General features: G+C 40.0%; 1 protein-coding gene across 1 annotated transcript in view; it reads left to right on the top strand.

Annotated features, from left to right (window-relative positions):
- Positions 1-12,942, top strand: part of LGR4 (leucine rich repeat containing G protein-coupled receptor 4) — a 73,238-nt gene that overhangs the window by 1,187 nt on the left and 59,109 nt on the right. The window lies entirely within an intron of this gene.

Genomic DNA, 12,942 nt, shown 5'->3' with positions numbered 1-12,942 from the left:
CAAACATTTTATCCCATATTCTATGATGATGTTGTAAAGCAGGCAGAAACTGGTAGGTCTTGTGTGGCGTTTTGGTAACTTTAATAATAAAATTTTAATTGAGGAATGAGCACGGTTCTGTAGAGACATGACCTGGGAGAGATTTGCAGCTTTCAATACGGTAGCGTTGCTAATCCACAAACCTGTTAAGTTTCATAATAAAACCTGTCAGTCTTGCCCCACTTCTCAGCGCAGATTTCACAGGGTGGAGCAAGGTCTAGTATGGGCCAGTGGTCAAGTCTGGTATTACTAAAGCTTTGCCGTGTTTACAGCATGTCATACAGCACACTACGGCAAACGATAGTGCGACATTTCAGATCGGTTCTGAATTGCTGTTTTGTCAGAACACAGCAGTAGTGTATGCCTTGGAAAACTGCACTTCTTTTCTTTGTTTGCATACGCTTAATATGCAGAGGGAGTCTGATTCATAGTTCCTGGGTGTTTAGTTTACTGAGGAGGTTTCCAATTTCTCCTGCATATTTGGATTGTTTCTTTTAGTTGTTCAGGCTGGGTGGAGAAAGATTACTGGGGCTTTTTTCTTGTGTACTAGTTGATAAATGGTGGAAGTTGCATCTGGTCTCAGTTGTTATATGTGCTTAAATATTTTGTTCCTTTTTTGTGCTTATAAGGTGTTAAGTGGGACCTCGCTTTGTGGTGTTTTTCCTGTGGCAGAAATGGTGGTTTCTGAGTGTTTGGGTTAGGGAGTTAGATGCTGCCATCATGAACCCTTGGAATTACTGCTAAACAGTCTTTTCTTCACAGATAAAACAGCGAAGTTACCCAAATTAATAAGGTGCTTGAAGTCTCTCTGGTAAAAGCTGCATTTAAGCATAAGATTTTATGGCTCCTACACTGTCTGGCTGTCTTATAAAATGGACTGGTACATCCCTGAGTGTCTGCAACATGACATAAATTGTCTAATGGGCACAAGTTGCCATAGCCAACACCTGTTAGAGATAAAACTGCTGAAGAGTTTAATTTTGTAAGTTTCTCCTTGCTCTGCAGGTAAATTTCACACAGGCAATGTGGCACTTATGGCAAAAGTGAGAGGAGGCCTGCACACACTGAAAAGTGCTTTGGAATGAGTTTTTGTAGCTTTTGATTTTATGCTCTTTAAGCTCGAGAAGAATCTTTCTTGAACTTGAGAAGAATCTGGTGCTGTGGCAGTGGAGGATACTCTTGATCCCCGTTTTCATTCAGTTCCTGCTTCCTTATAAAAGGAAGATAATTGATGGCATCTGAGCTTAACCAGTCTCTCTTGTTAGTGAGGGCACTAGAAGTTTAGGGTATGAAGAAGACAGTTTTGGAGACAATAAAACACTCACTTTTGACCTGCTTGGACTGGACAATGTATAGTTTTGCCAGAAGTGCTCAGTTGGTTAGTGTGGAAGAAGACACAAAAATAACATCACACTCCTATGTGACATGTTTGTCTCATGGCAAAGCACCTTAGCTATGTGAAGAGAAGAAAACTTCTTTGTGTTCTATGTCAGGCACCTTAATGATGTCAGGAGAGCCCCTCAGCATTGCTACTGGGGTAGTTTTTGATTATAGCCGTGGCAGCAGAGAGCCTGTAGCATAGAGGTGGCTGAAAGAGTGTTACGGGTGATGTTCTGTGATACTAAAGCAAAGGTATGCCCAGATTTTTGCTTTGGCCATGAGAGAAGAAAAGCTGCTCATGATTGAAGTTGGCAGTGAATCATTTCCAGGGAAGTTGAGAACTATGGAAGGAACCTGGTATTTAATTTTTACTAGTTCTGTTTTCCTGAAGTTCTAATTTCTTTGTGTTAAGTCTAATCATTTAGCCTAACTTCCCAGATGCTGCCATGAATGGTCAGACAGGGGTTTCTGTAGTCTTAAAGAATATCTTTGCAGAATACCCTTCCCATTCCTTATTTCTGCTCATTCAGCTTTTGACTGATCCCCTGCTGTCTCTTGCTTACTGTCATGGTTTGAAAGCAGGGAGAGAGGGGCTGTTGTGATAGTGGGGGATTTTATAATTACCAGAGAATGGTGAGATCTCTTGAGGGTAATTCTCTCAGACTGAGCAGCTCGAAAAGATGGAGTATCTGGTCACTGCTTTTGAGTCATTGGTGAACTTTGAGAGGTGGAATTTGAATAAAGCTGTCCCAGCTGCAGGCAACTTAGTGAAGAGATTACTCGGAGATGTACAAGTGCTCAGGAAAGACAGATGACAGCACCAGGTCAGACCTTTTTGAGGGGATGGGATGGATGGGGACAAGCTCACAGGGAGCTGGGATGACACGAGCAAGGATAAATGCTTGATACTTTTACTGTAGGCCACCATGTGTATAATTTAGGTAGGTGTTTATTTAACTCTTAATTGCCATCTGCCAGTTCTTCTGTTTATGAAGGTTCAGTTTGCTTGGTTGCAAAATAACTAGTCTGTGCACTTTGTAGGCACAGAGTTTGTGGTGACTGGGAGTGGGGCTGTGGCTGATCCCCAGTGGCTCCAGCTGTGCAGAACAGGTGACTGCTATGGAAGGTAAGGAGCCATGGGGTGCCCAGGGGTGCTTAGCAATCGCACAGGGAGCAGAGGGCTCACAGGTGCAGGGAATTTAAGGTGAAGGTTATAAAAGGTTGCACTGAAGAGCAATAAGGAGCAGATGCTTGAAGCCTCCTTTGGTGTTGGTCATGGCTCCATCATCCTTCTGATATAAGTGGTGCCTGTGCACCATATAAAGCATAGAAAAATGGGGTTTGTTTGGGTTTTTGCAATGCTGTATGCTCCTAATTTTTGCCATGATGTTTCACATGCCGTGTTCTAGAAAACTTCATGCTAGTGAGAGGAAATTGTGGTAAGGCATAGACATGTGCTTCTCATGGATGTCAGTTTGAGAACTCAAATTCCAGTTTGGAAGGTTTAATACTTGGATGAGTCTTGTGTGGGAGATAAAAGCAAAAATTCTAGATAATTACTTTTGGAGAGATCTTCTATGGGCCTGGCTGACTTAGGTCTTGCCTGACAACCATGAGGAATATAGCCCATTGTCAGTGCCTGCTATTGTATTTTAGGCACTTCAAATAAGAAAACAATACAGGTAGTTTTCATTCTAGTGCTTCTTGTGTGTATTTTCACACAAGAAGGAAGGGTAGGGTCCCTTGCTTTAATTTTGCTCTCTTTGAGTGTGAAAGGCAGGGCAGGGCTTGGGATCTCTGGCTGCCCTAGACTAGGGGATAAACCTTCAGGATGAAATTGGCATCTCAATCTTCTGGGTTTTATGGCTCATTTAACCTAATAGTGCTGTATTTCTGTGTACTGTTGTGCACTAGCTATATCAGGTCGGGATGTGGCAGTTGAGATCCTTTTTTCACTTGTTTTTTACTTAAGGTTGCTTCATCAATCACAGAGAGTTGTTGATCTGTATTTTGGAATACATGCTATCTGGAGGTACCTCCAGTTCTCACCATTGAGTGAGATCCCTTGCTCTGTGTATGAATGGCAAAATGATGTGGCTCTGTTTGAGGTGAGCAGAGCTTGCCCATTTTTTGTCTTTTTATCTGTTACTGTTACTTTTTTGTAGAATGGTGATAAAATGTAGTAGGGAAGTGTGAGGTGTCTTCTTCTGATACATCTGGTGCAAAGATAGAGATATTTAGTGTACTGCTTTGGTCAGATGTCTAAGTATAGAAGGACCTGGCTAAGTTTTGTTAATGCTGTCTGGTAGAGCTGTTATGGTGAAAAGTGAAGATGTTCAGATGCGAACTTGAGTCTGGAAAATGTAGCGTGATTGCAGTTCTTTTGAGGTAGAAAAGCCTTATCTAATTATAGGTTTGAAGGTTTTGGAGGTAAACCATTTAGTTTTTCATTTGCCTGTACTATCTACTGGTGATGTGATGGCAAGTAGTAATTCCATACTTCTTTTAGAAAGGCATGGTCATGTCATTTCAATTTGAATATTCCTGTAAGTCAGCAGAAATGTTGTTACATTTGTACAGGCTCATGAAATCCCACAGACAGGAGGAGTATTTCAGTTTGGTGAACATTCAGTGATTCCAGCAACAGTCTTTCCAGCATATATCACCCAAGGATTGGAGTCTTTATCTTCATTTTAAGCTGGCCAGTTAATCTGTCAGTCTTGTAAAAAAGTAGATGCTTTAGGTAGTGTACACAAAGTGAAGCTGTTGGTGTTTCAGTGTTAAATATTTTTGCCTTTTTAATGTTTTTGTTGATATCAAATTTGGTGTTTTCCTCTTCACCATTTATCCCCCCCAAAAAAACCCAACATTCTGCCATAGCATGTAATTCTCAGGTATTTGGCATTTATTTTGTACACGGAGCACATTCGTATCGTATCTAATTTCTTGTTTGATGTTTACTGACAGAGGCTTGTGTGATTTTGGGGAATAAATACTAAGATAAGTCTGCAGCATAGAATCAAGCTTATGCTAGTAAGGAGGTAAATAATTACCATTTCAGTTCGTGAGAGAAATTTGCTAGTAACTATCTACTTGAGAGGGAAAATATGGAAGCTGTAATATAAGGACTAAAAAACCAAAACAAAACTGAAAAAACCTCCTCTGCAAGGATCTTTGTTTGTTTTGTAGTCTACATCTAAGCCAGCAATTTTTGCAGAACAGAAGCTCTTATTTACCCAGAGAAAATTACTGGCCTAGATTTCCGAAGGGCTGAGCACCCATACCACATTTTAGAGAGCATGGTGGCTGCAGGGTTCTGGGAGTAACTCTGAATATGAGAGATTTTCCTCTTAGCCACCCCTGGGCCTTTACTAAAAGCTTGTTCCTAAAGATGAGCCTCTTTTGGGAATGGGTAGGAGCTGGTGTTCTGTTTGTTTTGTGGGGTAATTGCCAACAGCCCGGGTTTGCCTGATCCTTATTTTGCAAACAAGCAAGGGAGTGAGATGGATGGGACTGGTTCATTTCAGCAGGGCTGCTGAAACTTCATGGCAGCAGTTACTCTGTTCAGGGTGACTGTTTCAGGCAGCAGCTCTGTGCTGCCAAGCTGTGGTTTTGGGTCTCTCTGTGGAGGAAGCAGAACATCAAAAATAACTTAAGGAAGACTCAGAGGGATTTGTATGATCCTAGAAATAGCAGACAAAAGTAGAAAGAGCCGAAGCAGCCATTCCTATTTGAAGAAACTTGTAAATTGAAGCAGCAGAGTTTTAAATACTACAAGCCCTTTGCTTACAGAGATCTCAATAGAATGTCATGGATTAGAGGCCCTGGCCATCCTTTCCACCTGGTAGATTCACCATCTGCTTCACCAGTGACCTAGGATTTTGCCATAGAGAAATACTCTTCTCTTAGTTTTTAACGTCTGCAATTCAGGTACTGCTGCAGTTTGTGATGAACTGTTCTCAAGCTTTGGTCCGAAAAGAGCTTTCTAGTCACGTGGTGTTGGTTCTCAGTGCACTCCCACCTCTAGTGTGCCCTGCACAGCCCTGCTGAAGAAGTGGAGGTAGCTGTTGGTATTTCCTTTGCTGAGAGGTGGCCAGCTGGTGGTGTTGATAGGGAATTGTGTGCGGGGATGGTTGTCACAGGAGCTCACACAGAGAACAGGAAGATCTTGGTGTTACTGTGTAAATACTGTCCTCACTATAAATATGTCTGAGAACTTTTCTTCAGAATCATGCCGAGATTCATTCACTTTTGTTGCAAATAAAGCTGGTATGTCCATATTGGAAACATGCAGCAGTAGATATAAGGGTACCTGGGAAGTATAATTAAACAATGAAAAAATGGCCTGTGATGTACCTGCAAAACAGTTGACCTTTTTGCCTGTTTTTTTTTTTTTTTTTAGTGCTAAATTCCTGTCAGTGAATTTCACTGGACTTGAAAGTTTCCAATATTTTCAAATTTCCAATATTTTCATTTGTTTTAAAATACATACTTGACATAGCAGGATCCATTTTATTTTACTCTTGAATGATTTAACTGTTACAGGATTATGACAAGGTCGGCACTTTCCACTTCCCAGAAACATACTCCTGTTGCTGAAAGAGTAAGGGAAACCTGTATTTCAGCTTCACCAAGATTTTGAAGGCACAATGATGATATACATCTCTTACAAAACCGCAGAGAGGACTGTAGTGATCTCAAAAGTAACAGTTTAAAGTTGGTGTCTGAAAACTGCTGTTGAATTTGAATGGGTAATAGCCAACTTATGGCATTATGCATAATGTCGGCCAATGTGGTAACATGTTTTTAAAAATACAGATAGCTGTTTTTGACCAGGTCATGTTGGTATTCCCTGGTGGATTGTGTTCTGACATCTGTCAGAGATCTGTTTGATTTTGGGAAATAAGAATATCACTTAAACATTTTCTTATGAAAATATGAAGACTTTTTTTTTGTTGTTGTTTTTTATCTTTTGAAGTGATGTGCCGCCTCCTTTTCTCTCTCCAGCCAGTTGTGGTAAAATGCTAAGTCTTGCAAGGACTTTTTTCACCCTAAAATTTTTAATCAGATGTGTCTGGACTTTTAAATGGTTACACAATGAGTAGTAAATCATAAATGAATGTGCAATTTCAGAGGTACACAGGGAAGGCCTAAACCTGTTTAATTTAGCTTAATAATGCTGCAGATGCTGTTGTATATTTGGTAAGGTTGCTCTCTGAAAATGTGTTTTAACTGTGGGGTTTTGGTGTTACCTTGTCGACTTGTGCAGGGTTACAGATTGATAGGCTGCCCCAGTGCCCAGTGGGGAGAGCAGCATGGCTATGCTTTAATAGCCATGTCCCTGACAGTGAGAACACATGGACTGCTTAATCCCAGCCTGGAGAGCCATGTGTGGGGCTGGACGGGCAGGGGGCTCATTGGTAAGGCAGCCAGAAGGTTTTCTGGGAGCCATTCAGCTCTTGCTGAAGCTCTTGTGCTTTGCCTGGCACTGCTCAGTGGTGGCTCAAGAAGTCCAGATGTGGAACAATGCTGTTTTAGCATTGCAGTAATGCAGTGTATTGCAGAGACCATGCAGCCCAGTTCACTGTGGCCATGTTTCATTCTTTTCTATGCAATAATATGCAGCATTTCTTTCTGAACCATTTGAGCACTGTGGGGGTTTTGTTTTGTGTTCAGCAGATGCAGATGGCATGAATGCAGATGTGGTTCTTGCTGGGATGTACCTGGGGTTGGTGTCTCCTGTGCCCATGGCTTCCCCTTTCAGAGCACAAAATGCAGACACTGTTTTTGCTGTCCAAACAGGACGTGGCAGTGTGTTAGCTTGTAAAGGGAGAATATGTTTTTTTGTCTCTCAGGACTTGAGTTGTTGCTGGAAAGCAGGACAATTAGCTCCTGTTGCTGGAGGAGAGGAGATGGTGCAAGTCAGGAAAGGATGTTTGAGGAAGCTGGCTGCTCCTTACCTGTCAGAAGGAGTTGGTGGTGTATATCCTCAGTCTTTTCTTTGGTATTAGAGTTTGATGTGTGGGATATCCTGGCTGTCCTTTTTAAAACTTAGTCTCATGTTATTTTAAAAATAACTCTTACTGCAGAAGTTTCCTTGCAGTTTTCTAAATGCTGGTTTAGATTAGCAGCAGATGTAGTCTGCTCATCTCGAAAAGTGAAGAGACTGAAACCTGTGACTTTGGAGTGCAGGCCCCTCTGGTGCAGTGGGACATTGTCTGAAAACATGCATGGTGCTCTCCATGTAGTGGATCTGACCTTCACTCCACTCAAGCGTGGAGAAGCTGTGAAGAGGTTGCTGTCTTTTTCAGGTGCCGTGGTTGGAAGCCCTAGAAAAATGTTGATTTTTTTTTTTTTTTTTTTTTTTTTTTTTTTTTTTTTTTTTTTTTTTTTAAGGAGGGGAAACCTTTTAGGGGACGTGCCTGTAGTAGTGCTCTCAGCAGTTCTGTGAACTGCTCTTGCAAATTATGAGTCCTTTAACCTACTGCCAGGAGCCCTGCACCACTTGGAAGGTGGTTGCCTGACTTACACATTCTTTAAGGGAATTTTGCAAAGCCATTGTCAGCAGCAACCTACATATTTCTTGTCCATCTCCTTTATTTACAGTTTCACTCAAGCAGCTGCTCTCTTGAGACATGAAATGCTCACTGTGCTGGGTGTTCTCTTGGAGTCTTGGTGGTCTTCCTGGAGTTAGCTGGGGAGAGAGAAGGGAAATGGTTCATTGTAAAGAATCCTACTCTGAGAATGTAGTTATTGATGATGTGGGCCTGCACAGGCTTCTGCCTCTTGGAAATTTTTTACTGCTATTGGCTGTAACGTTTGAGTATAAAAAAACAACAATGGAAGTGGATGGGCTAATATTGACCAAACTGTTAATATTTTACAGAACCTAGTGTGAGTCTTGCTGGATGTAGAAAATCCATGTCTTTTGCAAGGGCAAATCTGGCTCTGTGTTACTATGGCTAAGTGTTTACTGGAGACATTATATCTCTTCAATATCAGGTCAGTCATTTATTTAGAATTTACTTGCACTTGCTTGACATTTTTCTCAGAAATTTCAACTAGTTTGTTTACATGTTCTTTTTCTATAACCTGTTTACTGCAAAGGCAGGTCTCTAGTTTTCAGACCAAAAACGAACAATATCTTGAATGTTCAAGAGGATTAAGCAAGGATTAATTTGGTTTTGGTATAATAAGTGGCATTTGTTTACTTCTTCAGCAGAATACTTTGCAGTATTGCAGGAAGACCAGTTTTTCCTCCTTAAAACTCTTCAACTCTCCTGAGTAATCATGCCAGTAAAACAAGTCTGTGTATTCAAAAGAGGCTAGCATGAAAGCAATAATATACCTGAAATCCCAAAACAATAATATAGCTGCTTGCACTGTGGTTGTATCTTCACTTACACAAAATAGGTTTTGTTTTTTTTTTTTTTTTTTTGTTTTTTTTTTTTTTTGTCTAAAAGCATGAATGGGAGAAATTCTATGACAAACATCAGGTAAATATTCAAATACCCTTGGTATTTGCCTCACCAGATATATTCCCTATGTCCTTCAGGCAAAGTGCATCACCTGGTCTGGGTTCATTTAGTGCCGTCAAGAACAGAGAATAGCAGAATAATAATGTAAACATTAAAAAAATTGTCCCTTGTGCCATTTGTCGTTGAACTTGCCTCAGTGAATTTGGTGCCCAGTCTGATTAATTTTTTTAAAAAAAGGTCAGGATTGATACTGCTGGCCACTTCACAGTGCAAACTGACTTTCCCGCCAGTTTGTCCTTTGGCATCTTTAGTGGGAATAGGCAGCTTGTGTTTCATCTCTGGCCTGCAAGTGCCCATCAGGAGATACACCTTAGAGGTACTGGAGAAACTGAGGATTCTACAGTATTTGATATATGTACCTCTTTCAAAAAAATCCACTTCTTTCCAAAGAGGATACATTAGTTGCATTGTGCTGTTACTAAGAAACAGAACAAGAATTATGAAGTAACTACTGTCCTCCCATGTACTGAATAAGTTTTAATTGTTGATGCCTTCCTTGAGCTATCAAATTGAAAAGTAGTTTCTTAAGAGAATTTATGAATCTCAGTGTGAATCAACAGGCAAAGTGTAGAGGTAGTTTTGCATATGACCATTTTCAGCCTTACAAGTTTTTTGCATCTCTAATGTAAAGAAAGAAAAGCCATTGAGTAGTAGCAGCCTCCCTTGGGATTTGAGTCCTGCTCATGTTTGTGTTGAAGTAGAAGCCTGATGTGTGGTAGTGGTTAGTTCTGTTTAGCTCTGCTGTACATCAGCGGAGATCTGCAGGAGCATATGGATATATGGTTTGGCAGCCTAATCTAAGGGCTTTGCTAAAAGAGTTTATAGTGAGTGACTTACAAAATTTTAAAGTTTGGTAAAGGAGGCAGGTTCCTGCAGCAGAGCAGTGCTAGCAGATGCTTCTTTTGAGGCTGACAGCCGATATCCTAACAATTCATATCTGCAGAACTGTTGGGAAAGCCTTAAGATCTGTCAATGTTATAGATGTTGCTTTACTCCTTTGGTAGCCCAAACATACAAGTGTAGCCTTAAATGAGATTACCTCTTAACCTGTCTCTTTGAAATAGTCAGCCTTTGGTTTAGGTGTCTCTGAAGTGCACAAGGTGCTAGAAATACAGGATATTGCTCCCTATTTGCTTTGTATTTTAAAAGCACTTAAAATATGGTGTAATTTCAGAGAATATGTGCAGATCACTCAAGAAACCTCAGCAGAGCCTCACTGCATGTGCAGGTAAAAGCATAAACAGGCCCTTTTCTGCTGCCATCCTCGCAGCAGCAGCAGTGCACTGCAGATGCCTTGAAAAGGCTGTTTTCTCCAGGTGTGCAGCTTCCTTGGAAGGAAGAGATTCTGTTACAGCTTCTCTTTAGCAGCTTTTCACTGCAAATAGCTTTCTTTCAGTTTTCACAAAGTAGCCCAAGGCTTCTGAGAAAGGACTGGGCTGGAAACTCAGCACACTTATTGCCATATGTGGCATGCATTTAGACAAGGTGGTGAATGGAGCACAACAGGCATCTTAATTAAACATTGAAAATCTTGAAAATTTAAGGCTTTTTAGCTGTTACAGAGATAGCATCTGTGGAGAGATTAATGAGCAATAAGTAAATTGTGTTGAATCCAGGACTGCAGAATGCAGTTTAACTGCTTTAGGTTTCAGCACACTAATTTAATTACTGGGTTACTGCAGGTTTTTTCTGCTGTGGGGAGTGTGTGTAAGGGAAAATGTGAACGTTTATGCAAAGAACTGTGAGTTAAGTTTGGGGATGGTGCATTTGTGTTGCCTCCACAATCCCACTTCATGTTATCCCTGCCTCAATTTCTTTCCAAGAAGATTGTAGATGGATCCTACTATCACTTACACTCAGCTATTTCAGTGTTCAGTTCCCCATGTGATTTAACACATACAAGTTTAGTTATTCTTTTCTGGCCTAGGGAGAGATTTCCTTCCAATAATTACCTTTACTGCTCTTTACCCTTCTGCACAAATGTTTGTTTGGAGAAACGTAGTTGCTTGGTAAGCAACTCCAAACAAGGCAGTGCCTGGAGCTGTCTTGGAAACATAAATTATACCTTTTAAATAGCATGTTAAGCTTCATGTGCAGAAAATAAATGACTAGATGTACTGAATAAGCAAGCTCTAAACATTTCTCCCTGCGCTATAGGCCCTGTGAGTTCATCAGGAAAGCACCAGTTCACTCTGCCCTTCAATACTCTGTTGGGGCAATGAAGGTACAAAGACATTCAAGTTACCTAATAACATCCATTCATTCAACCGTTGCTTTCTACTGGCAACTGTTTAGTCATACAGTATTAAAATATCTTTATGAGATGAATGTGATGCAATGCTGCCAGACAGATTGCTCCTGTGGTAGCAAAGAAATACATATTTATTATATACTTGTTTGCCTTCCATGATGACCTTCTTAATACATAGTATGGATGAAAGAAAAGAAAATATAGATAGTAATGACCAGCAGGGACAAAGTGTGTGCATTCTTTGTCAAAACCGTTTTAATTCAATGGTAGTTAGAACAGAGAATTTATTGAGCTGGGTCATACAGAATTACTTCTGAAAGCTGCGTTTATATGCTGTACAAAATACAGTCTGATGTGTAAGGGATGGTTGCTTCACTCTCCTATGTTTACTATAAATAGTCCGTATGTCTAATTATACTGTAGTAAATATAATGAAAAGCAGGCAAAGGTTGCATTTGTCTTGAACCTTTGACTATTTTGTGTTCTTATTAAGATGGAATAATTATTTAACTCTACTGTTAACGGCAGTAAATATTTGTGAAGCTGACTGTCTTTTTGTATGTGGAAAAAAGAAACTGTTTTAACTTGACAAAGCTATGGATCTTTTAAAATAAAATTGCCTTCTTCATTCTTTGTGTTTGCTCAAAACCACAAATAGTGATCATGTTTTGCCCATTTCCTCACCTTTTCCTCTAAGGTAGTCTCTTAAATATCTAATCTGATCACCTGTCCCTCAACTAAAATTTAAAATAAATCACTGCATCTGCTTTACACTTTTTAGATTGGGTAGTGAATATAAGATAGATTGTTATTTATTGTGCCATCTGACACTGTATTTTCAGAGCATTATTTCATTTGTTGAATTAAAAATAGGTGGCCAGTTTCAATAGAAACCTTTTCACTCTGTCAACTTTCAGGGTGTTAATTTTTTTTCAATGTTATTTTCATAGTTTTGCTGGTGATAAATTGGAAAAATGGGTGTGTTAATGGAAGCAAATGATTAAATTGGTAATGAGGAAACAGGGTGTCAATAGCTTAAAAGTGTCTGTGTTAGGAGCAGGTTTCCAGCTGTGTGGCAAGTTTTACTGGCCTTGGTTTACTGATCCAGTAAAATTCATAGTCTTTCAAGGTAGGAGGAACCAGACTTCTTCAAAATAAGCAAGAGCAAGACAAACCAGATCTGCTATTAAGGGAGCTTGTCAAGGATATGTTTTGTCCACCTTGTATCGATTTTAGTTGTCTGCAGGTGAATTTTCACTGTTGGTCAGTGGTCTTCAGTTAAGAGCCGGAGTGTATTTCCTTGCCTGTAGAATAGCTGTGATGATGTGGAAATATGCCCATGTTTGTCCTGTGGAGATAACCAAGGAGACAAGTGTTCGTAAGCCAAGTTTGTTTGTTGGAGTTCGTCTGTAAAATGCATATTGCTGGGAAAATGCACATACATACAATTTCTGTATATAAGCAAGCTGGAAATACATGCTGCAAATTTTGCCTTCTGTGAGTTTTCTTTTCACTCACACATGAATTAGGTGTGTTTGTATAAAAATTGATTCTATGTACATGATCAAAGTTGACAAGCCTTAATATCTGTTGCAGAGAGTGTGGACCAGGTAGTCAGTGTGGTAGGTCTTTGTTTTTCATGTGAATGCTTGAAATGCTCTGTTTGCATTAAGTAAGCTGGTTTTTTTCTTGACAGTTTTAAATAAGTGTAGTCATTTAAATACTGAGAACAAA

This window comes from Serinus canaria, chromosome 5, assembly GCF_022539315.1.
Source record: "Serinus canaria isolate serCan28SL12 chromosome 5, serCan2020, whole genome shotgun sequence".
NCBI classification, from domain to species: domain Eukaryota; kingdom Metazoa; phylum Chordata; class Aves; order Passeriformes; family Fringillidae; genus Serinus; species Serinus canaria.
This window is presented reverse-complemented; position numbering and strand designations above follow the sequence as displayed.